The following is a 21,222-nucleotide window of genomic DNA, read 5'->3' as shown; positions in this document are numbered from 1 at the left end:
AGTCGATGCACGGCTGAGCAGGATGGGTCGGTTTCAGCAGGATCATCAGTATCGCAGCACGGAGGATTCCCGGGTCGGCAGCAGGGACACGGTCAGCCCCATCCCCGATTCCGAGCCCATGCAGGTGGGTAGAGCTCGGCTTCCCCGGGAGGAGCGCGAGAGGCGGAGATCCCAGGGGCTTTGCCTATACTGTGGGAAGGCGGGCCATTTCATTCATGCCTGCCCAGTAAAAGATCAAGCCCGGTAGTAACTTTGAGGCTACTATCGGGTGGGATCTCCGCCAAGAAGACCTCATCACCATCATCATCTACCCTCCTCCCGGTAAGACTAAGGTGGGCAACCTGCACACACGACACCAAGGCATTACAGGATTCTGGGGCGGAAGGTAATTTTATGGATTTTGGACTGGCTAAAAAACTTTCTATTCCCATTTCTCCACTTGAGCACCAGATCTCCGTTAATGCCCTCAACGGCCAACTCCTCCCCGACATTTCTCACATTACTGAATCCATCACTCTCATCACATCCGGCAATCACATTGAGACTATAAAATTCCTCCTCATGGACTCACCACTCGCACCAGTTGTACTTGGTCATCCGTGGCTCACCTTGCACAATCCCAGAGTCGATTGGGGCCACAATTCAGTGTCTTCATGGAGTAATAAGTGTCATGAGTCTTGTCTCGTATCTGCGTGTTCGTCTGTACCTGTTTCTGTGTTCCAGGAGGAGGCAGTGAATTTGTCTAACGTGCCCGAGGAGTACCAGGACCTGAGAGAAGTGTTCAGTAAGTCTCGAGCTGCTTCTCTTCCTCCTCATCGTCCCTATGACTGTGCTATAGACTTAGAGCCTGGTAAGTCTCCGCCTAAGGGCAAATTATATTCGCTTTCTGTTCCAGAGAGGGAGGCTATGGAGAAATATATTTCTGATTCTCTAGCATCCAGATTCATTCGCCCTTCTTCATCTCCAGCGGGGGCGGGGTTCTTTTTTGTGGGGAAGAAGAATGGGTCTCTGCGACCGTGTATTGATTACCGAGGGCTGAACAACATCACGGTAAAGAATACTTATCCTTTGCCGTTGATGTCTTCAGCCTCGAGCGATTGCAGGGAGCATCCATCTTCACAAAATTGGATTTACGTAACGCTTATCATTTGGTCCGCATAAGGAAGGGTGATGAATGGAAGACCGCGTTTAATACCCCTAGGGGGCACTTTGAATATTTGGTTATGCCGTTCGGGCTGTCCAACTCCCCAGCGGTCTTCCAAGCACTCGTCAATGACGTGCTGAGAGATATGGTCGACCAATTCATATATGTTTACCTGGATGACATATTGATTTTTTCATCTTCTCTCCAGGAACACGTTCAGCACGTCAGACGAGTGCTTCAGAGGTTACTAGAGAATGGGCTTTTTGTCAAGGCGGAGAAATGCGTTTTTCATGCACAGTCTGTTCCTTTCCTAGGGTTCATCGTCTCGTCTGAGGGAATGCGTATGGATCCTGACAAGGTTAAGGCTGTGATTGATTGGCCTAGTCCAGATTCCCGTAAGGCCCTGCAGAGGTTTCTGGGATTTGCCAATTTCTATCGGCGTTTTATTCGCAACTTCAGCCAACTAGCCGCGCCTCTGACTGCCTTGACCTCCCCCAGAACGACGTTCAGGTGATGCGATACAGCCGAGGCTGTGTTCGCCAAACTTAAGAGCCGCTTTGTTTCGGCTCCCATCCTCGTTACCCCTGATCCTTCACGTCAGTTCGTGGTGGAGGTCGACGCGTCAGAGGTGGGGGTAGGAGCAGTTCTTTCCCAACGTTCTTCCACAGACGACAGGATGCACCCCTGCGCATTTTTATCCCATCGCTTATCATCTGCCGAGCGTAATTATGACATTGGTAACAGAGAGTTGTTGGCAGTCAAGTTAGCGCTGGAAGAATGGCGTCACTGGTTAGAAGGCTCAGGGGTACCTTTTATCGTATGGACTGATCATAAGAATCTGGAATATATCAGAACCGCCAAAAGACTCAACTCTAGGCAGGCTCGGTGGGCACTTTTTTTCGGACGTTTTGACTTTTCTCTCTCGTACCGCCCGGGTTCCAAAAACATCAAACCCGATTCTTTATCTCGTATTTTTGACCAATCCGAACGCCCGTCTACTCCCGAGTGTATTTTACCTGAGACATTAGTGATCTCCACTCTCAGATGGGAGGTCGAGTCGAAGGTCATGAAGGACTTAGAATGGGTAACGCCTCCGCCTGATTGCCCACCGAATCGGTTGTTTGTGCCAGAGGAGTGTCGGTCCAACGTTATTCAGTGGGGGCATTGTTCCAGTGTGGCTTGTCATCCAGGAGTTAATCGCACCAGTTATTTGGTCAGGCAACGATTCTGGTTGCCACTTATGGCTCGTGACATCCGCAGTTTTGTTTTGGCTTGCTCTGTTTGTGCCATTGGTAAATCCTCCAATCGACCCCCAGATGGGTTACTCCAACCGCTGTCTGTCCCTTCGAGACCCTGGTCCCACATCGCACTAGATTTTATTACCGCCCTCCCGTCCTCCCAGGGCAAGACGGTCGTTTTGACCGGTTCTCGAAGGCGGCTCATTTTATTCCCTTGCCCAAATTACCCTCTGCCAAGGAGACAGCGGTAACTGTCATTGATCACGTCTTTCGCTTACATGGCCTTCCGATAGACGTGGTTTCTGACAGGGGTCCCCAATTTGTGTCCAAATTTTGGCAAGAATTTTGTAAGTTACTGGGAGCGACTGTCAGTCTTTCTTCGGGGTTCCATCCCCAAAGCAATGGTCAAACTGAGAGAGCCAACCAAGATCTGGAGAAGTGTTGCGATGTTTGGTTTCCAAGAATCCTTCCTCCTGGTGTCAACAATTGTCTATGGTGGAGTACGCCCACAATTCGTTACCAGTGTCATCCACGGGCCTCACTCCGTTTGAATGTAGTTTAGGTTACCAGCCACCAGTTTTTGCCAGTACGGAATCCGAGGTCGCGGTCCCCTCCGCCCACGCCTTCGTCCAGAGGTGCCGCCACACTTGGATGAGAGCCCGTGAGACTCTTCTCCAAGTGGGGGCGCGCACTAAGGCTAAGGCCGATCGCCACCGGTCGAAGCCTCCTGTATACGTCGTGGGTCAAAAAGTGTGGCTTTCTACTAAGAATATTCCTCTCCGATCCGTATCTAATAAACTTGCTCCCAAATTTATCGGCCCGTTTCCTGTCACCAAGATCATTAGTCCGGTGGCAGTCCGACTCAAACTTCCTCCTGCGTACAGGAGAATTCATCCCGCCTTCCATGTGTCTAAGATTAAACCTGTGTTTCATGCACGCATTAATCCGCCAGTCCCGGTTCCTCCCCCGCCGCGTCTCGTAGATGGGGAACCAACTTATTCGGTTAACCGTATTCTGGACTCGAGACGGAGGGGACGCGGATTTCAGTACCTGGTGGACTGGGAAGGTTACGGTCCGGAGGAGAGAAGTTGGGTTCCTGCTAGAGACATTCTGGATCACTCCATTATCGATGATTACAATCGACAGGTAAGGCCGTCTGGGAACGCCAGGAGGCGTTCTTAGAGGAGGGGGTACTGTCACGGTGTATGAATTCATTGTCTCTCTCGTCTTGCGTGCTGTTGTGTGTGTGTGCGTTAATTGTGGGCGCGGTCACTGATCAGCGATGATCAGCAGCGCCAGCTGGCTTCAATCAGTTTTTTCCTTTATATGTTCAGTAACTGGTGTCTTATGTTGTCAGATCGTTGTTCTTCCCGGTGTGTTCCTGTTCCTGAGCTGTTCTTCCTCCTGTGGATTTCCCTTGTGTCGTCGTCGTGTTTCTTCGAGTTTCCCTTGCACTTCCACGGATTACTGAGTACCTCACTGGAGATTCATCACGGGACTGAGCACCTCACTGGAGATTCATCACGGGACTGGAAGCACCTCACTGGAGATTCTTCACTGGTTGTCCACCGAGGTCCCTGTGTCACCCACCATCTGCGCTGGTGTCCGTCCGATCCACCATTCTGACCAGCTGTGTTGTTTCCCTTGTTGTGTGCCTGACCGTGTTGTTCATACTTACCAATACCAATAAAGCGTTTTTGCTATTGCATCCTTCTCCAGCTTCTGTCACACTGGCAGATGGAGGCGTAAAAATGAAGTGACATGATTATGACGTCAAAAGTTCAGTGTTTATTACAAGAAGTGAAAAAATAAATGTTTTCCAACTAAAATACTCAAATGGTATTTACAGTGAAAATCCCAAAAAGACTAAAAAAAACAAACAAACAAACAAACAAACAAACAAACAAAAAAACTGCAGGAATGAGATCTTCAAAAATGGTGGCATTTAATGTGACTGTGTTTTGTCTGTTGGATGGGAAAATGTTCCAGTTTGTAAGTATGACTATTTATAATATGTAAGTGGTTAAATGAAAACAAACATTTAACATGATTACTGGTCTTAGTACTCAATACATAAATCAACATAGTGACATTTATGACTCATTATTCAAGTATTCATTCAAGTTTATTCATTTGTCATATATACAAATATCAAAGACAATTTGTACATTGAAATACATTTGGTTGAAGCTCAGGCATTCTATAGTATTGCAATATATACCATTCAATGACATGTTGAGAGAGAGAGAGAGAGAGAGAGAGAGAGAGTGAGAGAGAGAGAGAGAGAGAGAGAAAAGTAGATATTTACAGTAAAGTATTAATATGTTTGCTTTGTATATTAAATAATAAAATGTATAGTATGTGCAGTGTGTTTTAAAGTTCAAAAAAGCTCTTTGTACCATACCATTCAATAAGACAGTAACATTTTAGAAGACAATAAAATTTTGAGAGAGAGAGAGAGAGAAGTAGATATTTACAGTAAAGTATTAATATGTTTGCTTTGTATATTAAATAATAAAATGTATAGTATGTGCAGTATGTTTTAAAGTTCAAAAAAGCTCTTTGTAAAGGAAAGGTTTGTGTGCAAAGGTATGCAGTGAAAGAACCTGGAGTAGACAATAGAAGAATTTATGTCATGGTATATGATAAGATATGCAACAAGAAGGATTTAAGTCTCCATTGCAGTGTGTTAAGGGTTCTGATGGCCTGCAGGGAAAAGCTGTTCTTCAATCTGCTTGTTCTGGATTTAATACTCCTGTACCGCCTGCCTGATGGTTTTTGTTTAACGGGTTGTGTGCTGGGTGACTGGGGTCAGCAATGATTTGCAAGCCCTCCTTGTGTGGAAGATGTCCTGTAAAGTAGGGAGTCTGGTACCTATAATGATCTCACCTGCTCTCACAACTCTCTGAAGGGCATTGCGATCGCTGATAGCACAGCTTCCATACCAGACAATCAGGCACCCTGTCAGAATGCTCTCAATGGTGCATAGAAGTTTGTGAGGATTTTGGGGGGAGGCCAAACTTCTTGAGTCTCCGTGGGAAGTGGAGTTGCTGACGAGCAGACTTTACTACTGAGTACAGGGAGTACAGTAAGGGGCTTAGAAAACGCATCCCTGTGGAGCAATCTTGCTCAGTCAGTGTGGAAGAGAGCCAGTTAGCAATTCTCACCACTTGGGGTCTGATCGTCAGAAAATCTAAAATCCAGTTGCATAGTTGTCTGTTCAATCCTAAGTCTTCAAGCTTTACGATCATGTTATTAAAGGCGGAGCTGTAATCGACGGACAGCGTTCTCACGTAGGTGTTTTTCTTGTCCAGGTGTGTGAGAGCATTGTACATCGCAAGACTGATGGCATCATCTGTCGATCTGATTTTCTCGTATGCAAATTGGAGAGGGTCAGTAACGAATGGACTTAATCAAAATGCTCTAGACATCATAAAACCTTCCCCCTCTCCCTTGTTGTCATAGGCTCTCAAACCAGTTCTCTTCAAATACTGTTATCACCTCTGCTCACCTGAACGATCTCAGCAAGAGACCGTGTCTGCAACCCTCAAAGACACAATACCGCCCCGGGTTACGTATGTAACCCTAGTTCCCTGAAGGAACGAGACGCTGCGTGAAACGCTGCGGGAACGCCTCTTGCGTTGTGCGTCATGAAGCACGTATGGAATCAGCCCAATGGCGAGATGGAACGTCACGAGTGACGTCATCGACCAGGAAACTATAAAGCACACCCCTGAACACAATGGCGACAGCTCCCGGAAAAAGTCTGAAGCAAGTCGATCAAGGGAATGCCGGGAGTATGGCAACGACACGCAGCGTCTCGTTCCTTCAGGGAACTAGGGTTACATACGTAACCCGGGACGTTCCCTTTCAGGAACATCGAGCTGCGTGAAACGCTGCGGGAACGCTAATACCCACGTCGCCATAAGAGCAAGTGACCGACTGTGTGAATCAAAGATTGAATTCAGCCGAAAGCACCTGCGCCCCAGGGGTGGAGCTGAGGTCTAGGTCATAAAACCTGATGAAAGTATGCGGTGAGGACCGGCCTGCCGCATCACAAACGTCCTGGAGGGAGACTCCTGACAATAAGGCTTTGGAAGCCGCCATACTCCTGGTAGAGTGAGCTCGGACAGCCAAAGGTGAAGGCTGACCAACCGACTCATAGGCAAGTGAGATGGCCTCAACCACCCACTTGCTCATCCTCTGCTTAGACAGTGGGGACCCCTTCTTAGGTGGTCCAAAACAAACGAACAGCTGTTCTGATTTTCTCCACAGGGCAGCTCTGTGGACGTAAGCATCTAAAGCCCGAACAGGGCAGAGCAGATTAAGTTTTTCCTGATCAGATGTTGTAAAAGGAGGAGGACAGAAGGCCTGCAAAACTATAGGTCTGGCCACATTGGTAGGAACCTTAGGGACATAACCTGGCCTGGGGTGGAGAAAAGCCTTCACCATCCCAGGTGAAAACTCCAAACACGAAGGAGCAACCGAGAGAGCCTGAATATCTCCGATTCTCTTAAGAGAAGAAATGGCAAGGAGAAAAATAGTCTTCAAAGTAATAAACGTATCAGCAACTTCTTCAATAGGCTCAAAGGGAGCTAGGGAAAGAACTTCTAGGGCGATAGCTAAGTCCCATGCTGGCACCCTCGTGCGGACTACAGGCCTCAGCCTCAAAGTACCACGAAGAAAGCGAGTTATAAATGGGTGTCTCCCCAGAGAGACTCCACTGAAAGGGACATGGTAAGCAGCAAGTGCCGCCACATACACCTTTAGTGTGGAGGGGGATAGCCCTGAGGAGAAACGCTCCTGCAGGAACTCCAGCACTGCACCCACTGGGCAGTTAACTGGGTCCAATAGGTATTCTCCACACCAAGAAGTGAAGAGCCTCCACTTCAAGGCATATAACCTCCTCGTGGAAGGAGCTCTGGAATGAAGGATGGTCTCAACAACCTCGGTTGAGAGACCAGCCCCCACGAGCTGGGCCCCCTCAGAGGCCAAGCCCATAGCTTCCACAACTCTGGGCGGGGGTGAAGTATCAACCCGCTCGCCTGAGAGAGAAGGTCCCTCCTGATCGGAATCTCCAGAGGAGAGCCGTCTAGAAGAGACACTAGGTCTGTGAACCATACTCGGGCCGGCCAAAACGGGGCTACCAGTAATAGACTGACCCCGTCCCGGCGAACCCTCTCCAGAACTCCTGGGAGCAGAGCAATCGGGGGAAAGGCGTACAGGCGTGACATCGGCCACGCGTGCACCATAGCGGGCTGGATGACTGAGAGAAAACCACAGTGGACAGTGTGATGTCTCCCTGGACGCAAATAGGTCTACCTCGGCACGACCATACTGCATCCAAAGGAGCTCCACCACCTTGGGGTGGAGTCTCCATTCCCCGGGCCTCGGCCCCTGCCTCGACAGGATGTCCGCTACCTGATTGAAATACCCCGGGAGATAAATCGCCCTCAATGAGAGAAGCTTCCCCTGGGACTATAGAAGGATCCGGCGACCCAGATTGTATAACGGGCGAGAGCGCAGACCCCCCTGATGGTTTATGTAAGAGACCACCGATGTGTTGTCGGACCGGACAAGAACATGATGACCTCTCAGGTCTGGCAGGAAGTGCTTCAGAGCCTGAAACACTGCCAACATCTCTAGACAATTTATATGCCAAAATCGATGATGGTCCTGCCACAGACCCTGGGCTGGGCGACCACTCATGATCGCCCCCCAGCCTGTGAGGGAAGCATCTGTCGTTAGCGTTACACGACGACAAAGAGCTCCCAACACAGGTCCCTGGGACAGAAACCAAGGATCCCTCTACATGACCAGAGCACGGAGACAACTCCGTGTAACTTTGATCACGCGGAGGGGGTTTCCCCTCGGGGAGAACCCCTTGGTCCTGAGCCACCACTGTAATATGGTCTCATGTACAGCAGGCCGCAGGGTATAACACTGGACGCTGCTGCCATCAGACCCAGCAGTCTCTGGAACTGCTTTACAGTGAGCAACTGGCCTAGCTTTACTCTTTTTACAGCTGAGAGAATCGAAGCGATGCGGGCAGGCGACAGGCGAGCCCGCATTGCCACAGAATCCCATAGTACCCCCAGAAAAGATGTTATCTGTGATGGAGATAGAACACTCTTTTTGGCATGCAGCCTCAACCCCAATTTTTTGATGTGTGCGAGGACGACATCTCCATGCCGAGCCGTTTGCTGCTGTGATTGAGCGAGAATCAACCAATCGTCTATGTAGTTCAGTATACGAACGCCCTGGAGCCGCAACGGGACTAGCGCTGCGTCCATGCACTTCGTGAACGTGCGGGGAGATAAAGCTAGGCCAAACGGAAGAACACGATATTGGTACGCTGCACCCCCGAAAGCGAACCTCAGGAAATTCCTGTGTTGCGGAAGGATGGAGATGTGGAAGTATGCGTCCTTCAGATCTATCGTGACAAACCAGTCCTCGGACCTGATTTGTGACACGATTTGCTTTAGCGTAAGCATCTTGAATTTGAGCTTGGCTACAGCACGATTTAATAGGCGCAGATCTAAAATTGGACGCAACCCCCCATCCTTCTTTGGAACGATGAAATATCGGCTGTAATAATCTGACTCCTCGCTGGGAGGAGGAACCCGTTCTATAGCCTCCTTTTGAAGGAGCGTTTTCACCTCTTGTTCCATTGCCAGAGCCTGCTCGGGGCCCACCACGGTGGGCAGGACCCCGTTGAATCGAGGAGGAGGAGATCTGAACTGAATGGCATAACCCCTTTCTATCGAATGCAGAACCCACTGAGATATTTTTGGAAGACTTTTCCACTCTGCCAGAAAATCTACTAAGGGTACCAGCCTCTCGAGGCTGGCCTCTGGAATATTTTGAGCAGCAGACACAGCGCCCTGTAACGGCGCACCGGCAGGGGACAACTGGTCTGACTGCTCTAAACCCCTCCTCAGAGGGGGCGAGCGTCCCTCGGGAAAGCGCTCGCTGGGCCCGTCTGCGCCCCGACACGAAGGCGGGGTTGGCAGAAGGGACCCCTGAGGGCACCGTGAGAGAACGGGCACCGTCTGAAGCAGTGAACACCTCCCTCTCACGGTGGGGACCACCCTCAGCATCTTCTTAGACGAAGCCTTCCTAGCCATAATGACTGTCCTCAGATCAGTCTTACCACTAGAAGGCTTCGCCTGAGACTGTCGCGTCTGTTCCCACTGTTTAGAGGGGGGCCACGAGACGCGACACTCTGCCTTTGTTGCGCCCTATGTGAGGAGCTAGTCGACGGCTTGGTCTGCCCTCGCCCAGCAGACCCTGGGACATGAACTTTAAGTGGGAGGAATTTTTGAAAAGCTGCAGCTTGTTTCTTTTCTTCCTGAAATTTATCTATGACCGTGTTTACCGCGTCACCGAATAAACCAGATGGAGAAAGTGGAGCATCCAAAAGAAAAGCTTTCTCTTTATCCTTCATATCAGACAGATTAAGCCACAAGTGTCTCTCTGCGGCCACAAGGGCTGCCATAGAACGGGCCATTAGTTTAGCCGATTCCCTGGTGGCACGCAGAGATAAATCTGCAGCCTGACGCAGTTCTCGAACCACGTCAGTGCTGACCTCCTCACTCTCACTCATATCTTTTAAAAGATCGGCTTGGTATGCCTGCAATATTGACATCGTGTGCAGACACGCCGAAGCCTGACCAGCCGCCGAATAAGCCTTACCCACCAGAGCCGAAGTATTTCTGAGAGGCTTGGTGGGTAAAACTGGTGCCTTAAGAGACGAGGAAGACTCAGCAGAAAGATGGCTAGCTAGAGTCTACTCCGCCTTGGGCATCGCCCCATAACCATATAACTTAGCTTCCGATATATTAGAATATGCGGAAGTCTGGGGGCTAAACACACGATAAGACACAGTTTTGACACAGCACGAGTGAGCACCTCCATAAGCTCCTCGTGTTCAGGGGAATGAGGTGACGAGTCCTCAACATCCCCTGTCTCAATACTGACAACATCCAGCTCCTCAGAACTGGATAGCTGCAGTATTGGTGCCTCAGCCTGGGGGAAAGAAACCGCAATGCGTGCTTCCACACCCGGAACTGAGGCACTGGAACTGGCAGGTAAAGGCTGAGATAAGGCAGAGCCCGTCTCAAACCCCGCTGACAGATCCATTTGCGATCCCCACGACAGGCGCCGCCGCTCTGCCTCGACAGAAGCGGGACCCGAGCCGTGGGGAGCGCGAACCGAACCACTCTCCCTGAAGAGTGATCGGCGGGAGCGGAGCGTTCTTAATGGAAAACGCTCGCAATGCTCACAACCAGCCCCCTCGAGAGCTGACTGGGCATGCTGCACTCCCAAACAAACAACACACAGATCGTGTGTATCCCCACCCGTGAGAAAACGAGTACAGGGGGGAACACACTTTCTGTATTGCTGCTCGCTCGTCATACTGATATATGTGAATATATATATAGTTTTTTTAAGTGAAAAACTCCTGCCTACCAATCACTAAGAACAGACAAAAACACAGGGACAGATTCACACACAGAGCGCTTGTTGAAGACAACAGAAGCTGTCGCCATTGTGTTCAGGGGTGTGCTTTATAGTTTCCTGGTCGATGACGTCACTCGTGACGTTCCGTCTCGCCATTGGGCTGATTCCATACGTGCTTCATGACACACAACGCAAGAGGCGTTCCCGCAGCGTTTCACGCAGCTCGACGTTCCTGAAAGGGAATTTTGATTTTATAATCAATGGTGTACAACATGTTATGATAAATTGCATCATAAATATTTTTACCATCCTTTTTTGTAAAGACTGCACAAATTCTCCATGCCACCATGAACATGCAAATGGGGATAAGATGGAACAAAGACTTTCTCCCGGTCATCTTTGATTGGTCACCTCACCAAATGGGTGTGAACTTTAAGTCCTTTATGAGTGTCTGATTAGTTCAGATCTTGGCTAAATCTCTTTGAGACAACATTTTCCGGTCTCCTTCCGGCAACTTCATCTTCAAGTTAACTTCTTTGGATTCAACATGCACCACCCCAACAACCCAAACGAACACTTTAGCACACTCCTGGCAAAATCATCAAGAATCTCAAGAATCTCCTGAATCTGGACTTGTTCAGAACCCAAGTCAATGCAAGTACCCGTTCGCAGCCTTTAGATGCGTTTCTAAGTTATTGTGCCCCTTTAAGGTGACCCTGATTCTTTGATGTTTCTCGTAGGTTGTGGTTAACTGATTGTAATCTTGCCATTCTATTTTCTTCTCTTTCTTCACTTTTCTTTACTTTCTTGATTCTGTATACAATCTTTGCTTAGTTTATTTGTGTGTGTAGCCTACCATAGTTTTGTTTATTAAAACATTATATCCACGCTTTATTGTCTCTGTGTTTGCCACTCACAAAAATATCAAAGTCACTTAAACATCTTGATCTAGCGATACTTATGCTATTAACCTGCTAGTATTTACTTTAGTTGGAAAAGGTTAATCTTTCTTTGCCAGGAAGATAATTTATTTCATGGAATTAATAATTGATTATATTTTCTGTTAATTGGATGAACTGATTAAATAATTGTACTATTAATTCTGCTACAGTCAATTCTAAAAATAATTCAAATATTTATAATGAATTATAATCTTTTAAAATTATATAATATATATATATATAATTAAATATTATAATATTATATTAGAATTATATATCTTTTGAGCTAATTTGTTACAGTCCAAGGTGTCCAGCAGGGAAGAGCAGATGTGTTTTTTGACAAGTCGCTCAAAGCACTTCATGATGGTAGAGGTCAGCTCTACGGGGCGGTAGTCATTCAGGCAGCAACAACAGGCTTCCTTGGGACAGGGAGAATGGTGGTCTTCTTAAAACATGAAAGGATCGCAGACAGTTTAGGAGAGAGATTACAAATATCTGTAAAAACCTCAGCTAGTTGGCTGGCACAGGCTTTGAGGACATGACCCTGAACCCCATCAGGGCCTTTCGTGGGTTGACCGCCCTGAATTCAAACACGTTAGGTAGAGAGATTGTTAGAGCACCTTTGTTCTTTATCTGCTGTACGTTCATCAGGTAGAGAGGCAACAGACCCACATCACAGGTTTTTTCTGCCCTTTTTCTCCCTGTAGTCTGTGATTAAGTGCAGATTATTCCACATTAGCTTGAGGTCAGATCCTTGATAGTTTGCTACCATCTTGTCTCTGTATTCTCTCTTTGCATTTTTGATTGCCCTTTGAAGTTCATATCTGGACTTCCTGTATGTTACTGGGTCACCGGAGTTGTAGCCTGAAGTGTATGCTTTAAGTTTGATCCTGACATCAGCATTTATCCAGGGTTCTTGGTTTGGGGGAATGATTTACTGCAGATTTTTTGGAACGATGTTTTCAGTACACATACTCATATAATCAGTGACATAGTCAGTGTATTAATGTCTGTATCAGTTGCATCATGGAAAATCTGCCAATCTGTGGTTTGAAAACAGTCCTGAAGTGTGAAAATGGTTTCCTAACTGACCTGATAACTGTTTTTTCCAGCTTCAGCTTTTGTTTGTATGCAGGCAGAAGGAGAATGGAGATGGGATCAACTTTACCAAACGCAGGGCGGAGGGAGGTTTGTAGCTGTCCTTGAGTGCAGTGTAACAGTGGTCAAGCGTCTGCTCAGCTCAGGTAGGAAAAGTTATATATTGGATACATTTCGAGAGACCTTTTTTCAGATTTGTCCTATTAAAGTCCCTCACGAGCACCTGAATATTTGTTCTCCAGACTGTTTATGGTTTCATACAGAATGTCCAGTGCTTTACTTTTATCCGCCTGTGGAGGTATGTAGGTCACTGTTAGAATGATCAAACTAAATTTTACGTGGAAGAATGAATGAACATGTTTTAACTGCAATGAGTTTGGCATCAGGACAGCAATGCTTAACAACAACTGAAACATCTGTTCCCCATTGAGAGTTGACCATAACGGTAACACTTTACAATAACAGGACATGAATAATCACATACTAATACCTTTAATTAATGATTTCCATTACACGAGAGTAGATGTTAAAACTTCATCCTGATTTGTACTCGGCTTTCGACAAGATAAGCACCAACTAAGATGTAGCTTTACAGTAATCTATGCTTCTCCATCCATTTACGCTTCTTTCCATTTGGTGATGTGAATCTCCTTCTGTCTGGTGTTAATAGCTGCAGTGTATTTTGCGCGTCAGCACACACAACGGCTGCAACCACAGTGCGGTCCCCCCATTATAATCTGGATTGAGCTGAGTAGGGGACATCTCTAGGGTCTTCAAGTGGGCACCTTCCATCGTCAGTGTTTCGTCGACTAGCCCACGACACCTCAAGAGGGCTCGACAGTGACTCTGGCATCCCAGAGTCACCCCCCTCCGTCCCCCACTCAACTCAGCCCAGCTTACTAACCTTTACATCCTTCCTGCTGCTGAGGTTGCTCCTTCCTCTTAGTTCACATATGACCAAACCACAATCTCTCACAATCTCCGCAACCTGACCATACGCGCCAACCCGTTTGACTGTTTGGGTGTGGAGCCCCACTGCCGACGTTAAAGCAGGTCAGTGGCAACGGTTCCGTATGGCATACTACCGCAAAACAATATCTATCCAAACACCAATTCTCATTCACGCAACATACACAGGAACATAATAACTGTAATAACTATGCAAACTATACAAATAAACCAACAGACTCTTCAAGTTTTTCAAGAATTCTTCGAAACAGTAGCGTGGCGGTCTGTGCACAGCCAGACAGAATCTTTCCATCTCAACCACAGCCAGTTGCTGCTCCTCTCTGCTGCTTCAGAGAAGTTCTTTACTGTGCAACCCAACCCTTGGCCACTGAATCCGACGTCTCTGAGGAACCGGGTTGTGGAGTGTGCCACAAATCCTCGACAACCCACTTCCACTGGATAAACCCGGACTCTCCATCCTTGCTATTTTACTTCAGTGGCCAGCTGAGCATACCGCAGTTTCTTCCTCTCATATGCCTCATCTACAGCATCCTCCCATGGCACTCTTAACTCTATCAGTTGAACAATGCGTGCTGATCCAGACCACAAAACAATATCTGGTCGGAAGTTAGTGGTGGCAAACTCAGGTGGAAAAATAAGCCGTTGATCAAGATCAGCCAGCATTTTCCAGTCCCTAGCAGCTTCCAGTTGGCCTGGGCGAGAATTGGTTTTAACACCTTTTCTTGGCGGTTACTCGCCTGGGCGGAGGAATATTGTCTTCTGTGTGTAATGTTTTGCTAGAACAGGTGGCAACTTATTGGTCATGTTACGCTTGTCTTCCAATGCTAAAGCCAAACATCGGAGTACTTGGTCATGGCGCCAAGTAAACCGACCTTGGCTAAGAGCCACCTTACATCCTATCAAAATGTGCCTTTATGTGGCAGGTGATGAACACAAATGACAAGAGGGATCCTCTCGTACCCAGAGGTTTAGGTTCTGTGGTGATGGGAGAGCATCATATGTTGACCTGATAAGGAAACTGATTCTACTCTCTTCCATTGACCAAAGGTCTTGCCAGCCCATCTTGCTTTGTTCCACACTCTCCCATCTCATCCAATCTCCCTGCTTGGCTTGGGAAATGGCCTTTATACACCTCAACCTCTCCTCCTGCTTTCACATCTCGTTGACTAACAGCTTCCTCCTTTGAGCTGGGGCTGCCTTGTGACATTTAGAAGGAGCTAAACTAAGACCAAAACCCCCTCTTCCATGCTGTACCTGTCCCACGATATCACCAATTCGAAGGAGAGCCTTGGCCTCTTCCACAGATTTCTTCGCTGACCACTTTCTACCAGTTTTTAACACAGGTGCTGCCTCCCTTACACTTTTGTCGCGTGACTCTACTAAGGTCATTTCCAGTCTGACCTTGGCACAGTTAAACTCCTCAGTTAATCCTCTGGGGTCTAAGGGGTTTTTGGGGTCCTTGAGGTGTTCTGACATGCTCTGACATTTGTGCTTTTTTCAGTTATTTATAAACATGTTAATGGCAAAGATGTAAATTCACTCTATATAGCACAAAAGGGGCTACCGCAATATGTGAGCAACATGTATGTACATGTTTGTATTTTTTAGAGAATAATGTTTATGCGTGGTTATTGAAAAAACTAAAACTTAAAGTGTCTGAAATAAGGCCACAAAACATACTAAATACGTGTCCACAAGACTTTTGACTAATGAGTGTTGTTGCCTAGAATTTTAGCTTCAAAATTATCTGAAAATCATCCTGCCTAATCATTTACACAAAACAATACATTGATTTAAATTTTATAAGACACCTTTTGTTTGGAAAGGCAATATGCGTGGAGGCGTGTTCACACCTGAGAAGACAAAGGCCGGATAATGTACCACATACATAATGAGCTGCATATTAATTAGCCTTTCACACAGGTGTGTCACAGGATCCCAAAGAATGCAAGGACAAAATAAATTATCTATATATACATATTTTACTATTAGAAATTGTAACCAATTACAAATAGGTTACAATTACAACAACAATTACAATTTTAACAATATTTCAAGTGTATTTCTTTGTAAAAAGTATATATTTTATCATACGTATTAAAAAAGGTAAGGATTCCTTAGTTTGAATATTGGAACAAACACTATAATAACATCTTAGTTGATAATTCAATATACCTACTTTATTTTTGACAAAACATCATACTATAGTATATTTAACTATAAGCATAAATTGGTGAACAAAAGCGTACCTATTTAATGTGACAGTAGTCTTTTTTTACAGTCAAAACTTTATAATCTATCGAAAACTAATCACAAAATCTTGTCTAAACATTCATATTTAGTCTGTAACATATTGTGTATGATATATTAGTATATACATGTGAATTTGCAGTTTTTTGCTTATACAGACATTTTATTTCAACATATTTCAATCTATTTTTACTCATCTTAGTAGGCTATAGCTCTATAGTTTGGATGTGTTCATGTAAACATAACGTTTACTAATGGAGGTGCGAGAGTTAATGAACGGCACAGACACGCGCTGCATAACTGTAGTAAACAAAGCGTGCGCACCTGTGCCATTCATTCATCATTTAGCCTACACAAAAACACGCAATTCATATTTAAACAGTCTTTTTGCGGTTTACAGTCAGACACTAATCAATATCGCGATTGGAACAAAGCACTTAAGAATAAATGACTTACTACATCAGCTGGATCCGTTGCTCTTTGAAATGAAACTACCACTTCTGGTACATTTTCCAGGGTTATTAGATAGTATTATTCCTCACACCGAAAGGATACGCTGTGTACACAGCTGTACAAGATACTTACTAAACACAATGTGTTTTATAATCCAGCTGGTGGGCGTTGGCATGTTTGAATGGCTTGCCTTAGATCATTTGCATTTGAATACCGCGCGCTCTCCGTGGGCGTGGCACATTAACGCGTAATCAGGTATAATGAGCTGGAAAGAAAAAGACTGACATCTCTCTCTCTTTTCATACAGATTACATAAACTGAGAATATTTGTTTTTTATATAAATTAATTCATTTAAAAGAAGAGAGTTCAAGCTTCATTATGGAAAAACACTTGTGCCTGTATGACAAGTATTCGTGGAATTACAGTTAATTTTCGGACGCGTTTCAGAATGGACTTAACTGACAGAACGCGCATCATGTTTGTTTTTCTTTATTTGGCGAAAAGCACAACAATTTATTTTTATTGTGAGTATCCACCTGCAAAGACTCCACCTGCTCAGCGCCATGCTCTAGGTACAATCTGCTTTTTTTTCAGAATTCGTAGAACTCCTGAAGCACTCTTGTACACTCTGTACGGAACTCCATTAGGCCCTGGAGATGATGAAGCCCTTGCCTTTCTCACAACCTGCTCTATCTCTTTCCACTTAGGTGCAAAGACATCCATTTTGTATTCTGGTGGATTGATAGGTGGGATGTCTGACCCAATTGACATAGGCTCATGCCTTTTTGCAATCTTTATGCGTTTCTTCCAAATATCTCTCTAGCTCAACCCTAGATGCTTTTAAAGTGCCATTCTTCTCACTGGTGAATAACTTCTTTACGAATTTGAATGGGTTTTTATAGAAATTATCCCTCGCACGCTCCTTCTTTTTGAAGCGTTTCCGTAGGCGCTCAGCTCTGCGTAATGTTGCAAGCTTATCTTTTATGGCCCTTTGTAAGAGATTGAGTCCCTCCTTCTGACTTTGTTCTGCTCTTTTCCATTGCTTCCTCAGCTTTCTCCTTTCTCTAACTAACCCTTCAATTGTCTGCTGCCGTCTAGGCACTGCAGGAGTAGTTTGTACTTTTCCCTTCCTTTTTTCCACACCAAACCTCTCACTTCTATATGCGTAAATGATGTCCCCAAATTTATCCAGCTTCTTTTCAAGCTTCTGTACAAGTTAATCTTTCCAATGCAAAGCATAGATCTGTGTTTACCGTGTCCCATGCAGTTTTCTCACAAGCTCTTGGCCATCTTACTCCAGGCCTATGCCCATTGAGGTTCTTTTCTCTCTTATGCTTAGTCTGACCAGGTTCACAAGAATCAATGTGTTCATCACTAACTGTGCAAACCCTCCTCTCCTCTATGACAGGGGTCCTGATATCCTGTGAACTGTAGTTTGCTTCCTGTCGCTGGATTTCATTCGACTGACTTGACTGACTTCGTAAGAAGTACTGATCAGTGCAAGGCCCTTGTCCCTTCTCCCTCAAGCATTTCATTTTCCCTTGATGAATCTTCAAGCCCCTGACCGTTGTCGCCTTGCTCCAGCCACATACACAACCTTGGAGTTCAATGACTTTGCTAACTGCAGAACCTGAACTAGTCTTTTGTGAAGTACTGTCCATACTCATATCCGTTTCCATTCCAAAGTCATAAACCATGTTACCAACATTGAGTCATCTTCCGCCCCCACTCTCGCAGACTCAAGGGGTATTTTTCTCTTTAATTTCTCAGAAGCCTTGGGCGGGTGTCTCCAGCATCCTGTAAACACAGAGCTGGATAATGCCGACAAGGGTAGCTAACCCTTACCAGTCCCATTGGGGTCTCTTTCCTCCTGTCAGCTGTCTCTCCAGGCTGTCACAAGGTCTTTCTCTTGTTGCCAGCAGTACTATTACTAGTCACTGGACGTATCCAGATCTTCATGATTTCCATTACACGAGAGTAGATGTTAAAACTTCATGCTGATTTGTACTCAATAGTTACTTCAACATCAACTTATGATTAGTGAAAATATGAACTAATTGCACTTTAATAGGCCAAGTTATTATAATTTAAAATATATCTAAAATATAATTTAATAGGCCAAGTTATATGTACTTTTTCACTTTGTTAATTTTACTCGGCTTAGTTAAGTAGATTTACTTAATTTCCATAAATGTGAAATTTAGGCTACTTGAAAAATATCAGTGCAAAAACTTGCCTTATAAAAATTGAGTAAATTCTTCTTATTGTTTTTCTCAGTGTATGCTCTGGCTTTCTTTTAAGTCCATATATGTTTAATTGTACAAATAAAAATAAAAGAACTACACAATTTGTATATTTGTTTTTTTGTATCATGGGTGTAAAGGAATAAGGATGGCACTCTTATTGTATATGTTTATTCACATTTTAGTTAATGATTTGTAAGTGCATAATTGTGTCATGACTTGAGAAGGCACATCATAATTAATTCATTTTTAACTAACCATACACTAACATCAACTAATGGCTTGTTAATGCATCATTATGTCATGACTACTTGAGGGGGCACATCATCTCTAATTCATGATTAACTAACCATACACTAACAAAGTTATGACTTGTTAATGCATGACTGTGTTATGACTTTACTTGAGGGGACACATCATAATTAATTCACTGTTAACTACTTACCAATTTCAGCTAATGATTTATCATAAACCTACTATCAAAAACACGTGTACTACAACTAGTATTCAGCCCAGTTAACTCTTCCGAGTCGCCGTTCATGCCGGCGTGATCAAGTCACATGACCAGTTTAACCCTCTGAGGTCGTCTCGCTTTTTTTCTTATCAGTGCAAAAGAAACTCAAAATACTCTGTTGATTTTGATCTTACATATTAAGTGTTGTACATCATTAGATCCTGATAAGTGTCTATTTTTTTGTTGATACTCACAATAAAAACAAAGTGTTGTGCTTTTCGACAAATAAAGAAAAACAAACATGATCCGCGTTCTGCCTTCTCTCTGTCAGTTAAGTCCATTCTGAAACGTCATCCGAAAATTAACTGTAATTCCGCGAATACTTGTCATACAGGCACGAGTGTTTTTCCATAATGAAGCTTGAACTCTCTTCTTTTAAATGAATTAATTTATATAAAAAACAAATATTCTCAGTTTATGTAATCTGTATGAAAAGAGAGAGATGTCAGTATTTTTCTTTCCAGTTCATTATACCTCATTACCCGTTAATGTGCCACGCCCACGGAGAGCACGCGGTATTCAAACGCAAATGATCTAAGGCAAGCCATTCAAACATGTCAACGCCCACCAGCTGGATTATAAAACACATTGTGTTTAGTAAGTATCTTGTACAGCTGTGTACACAGCGTATCCTTTCGGTGTGAGGAATAATACTATCTAATAACCCTGGAAAATGTACCAGAAGTGGTAGTTTCATTTCGAGGAGCAACGGATCCAGCTGATGTAGTAAGTCATTTATTCTTAAGTGCTTTGTTCTAATCGCGATATTAAATAGTGTCTGACTGTAAACCGCAAAAAGACTGTTTAAATATGAATTGCGTGTCTGTGTGTAGGCTAAATGATGAATGAATGGCACAGGCGCGCGCACTGTTGTTTACTACAGTTATAGAGCGCGTGTCTGTGCCGTTCATTAACTCTCGCACCTACATTAGTAAACGTTATGTTTACATGAACACATCCAAACTATATTGCTATAGCCTACTAAGATGAGTAAAAATATCCTGAAATATGTTGAAATAAAATGTCTGTATAAGCAACAAGCTGCAAATTCACATGTATATACTGATATATCATACTCAATATGTTACAGACTAAATATAAATGTTTAATTTTGTGATTAGTTTTGGATAGATTATAAAGTTTTGACTGTAAAAAAATACTACTGTCACATTAAATAGGTATGCTTTTGTTTACCAATTTCTGCTCATAGTTAAATATACTATAGTATGATGTTTTGTCAAAAATAAAGTAGGTATATTGAATTATCAACTAAGATGTTATTATAGTGTTTGTTCCAATATTCAAACTAATGAATCCTTACCTTTTTTAATACGCATGATAAAATATATACTTTTTACAAAGCAATACACTTGAAATATTGTTAAAATTGTAATTGTTGTTGTAATTGCAACCTATTTGTAATTGGTTACAATTTCTAATTGTAAAATATGTATATATAGATCATTCCTTTTGTCCTTGCATTCTTTGGGACCCTGTGACACACCATGTGTGAAAGGGTTAATTAATATGCAGCTCATTATGCGGCACATTATCCGGCCTTTGTCTTCTCAGGTGTGAACACGCCTCCACGCATATTGCCTTTCCAAACAAAAGGTGTCTTATAAAATTTAAATCAATGTATTGTTTTGTGTAAATGATTAGGCAGGATGATTTTCAGATCATTTTGAAGCAAAAATTCAAGGCAACAACACTCATTAGTCAAAAGTCTTGTGGACACATATTTAGTATGTCTTTTGTGGCCTTATTTCAGACACTTTAAGTTTTAGTTTTTTCAATATCCATGCATAAGCAATATTCTCTCAAAAATACAAACATGTACATACATGTTGCTCACATATTACGGTAGCCCCGTTTGTGCTATATAGAGTGAATTTACACCTTTGCCAT

The 21,222-nt window shown here is 44.3% G+C and overlaps 1 long non-coding RNA gene across 2 annotated transcripts in view; it reads left to right on the top strand.

Moving 5' to 3' along the window:
* Positions 1-12,884: 12,884 nt before the first annotated feature.
* Positions 12,885-21,222, top strand: part of LOC143707274 (uncharacterized) — an 80,344-nt gene continuing 72,006 nt past the window's right edge. For both annotated transcript variants that reach the window (XR_013193150.1, XR_013193149.1), the window contains exon 1: positions 12,885-13,030. This is a non-coding gene — a long non-coding RNA (uncharacterized LOC143707274). The remainder of the gene's footprint in view (positions 13,031-21,222) is intronic.

This window comes from Siphateles boraxobius, unplaced genomic scaffold, assembly GCF_051911475.1.
Source record: "Siphateles boraxobius isolate OS27281-9 unplaced genomic scaffold, OSU_SipBor_1 41, whole genome shotgun sequence".
NCBI classification, from domain to species: Eukaryota; Metazoa; Chordata; class Actinopteri; order Cypriniformes; family Leuciscidae; genus Siphateles; species Siphateles boraxobius.
Note: the sequence above shows the minus strand (reverse complement) of the source record. Positions and strands in the feature narration are given on the sequence as shown.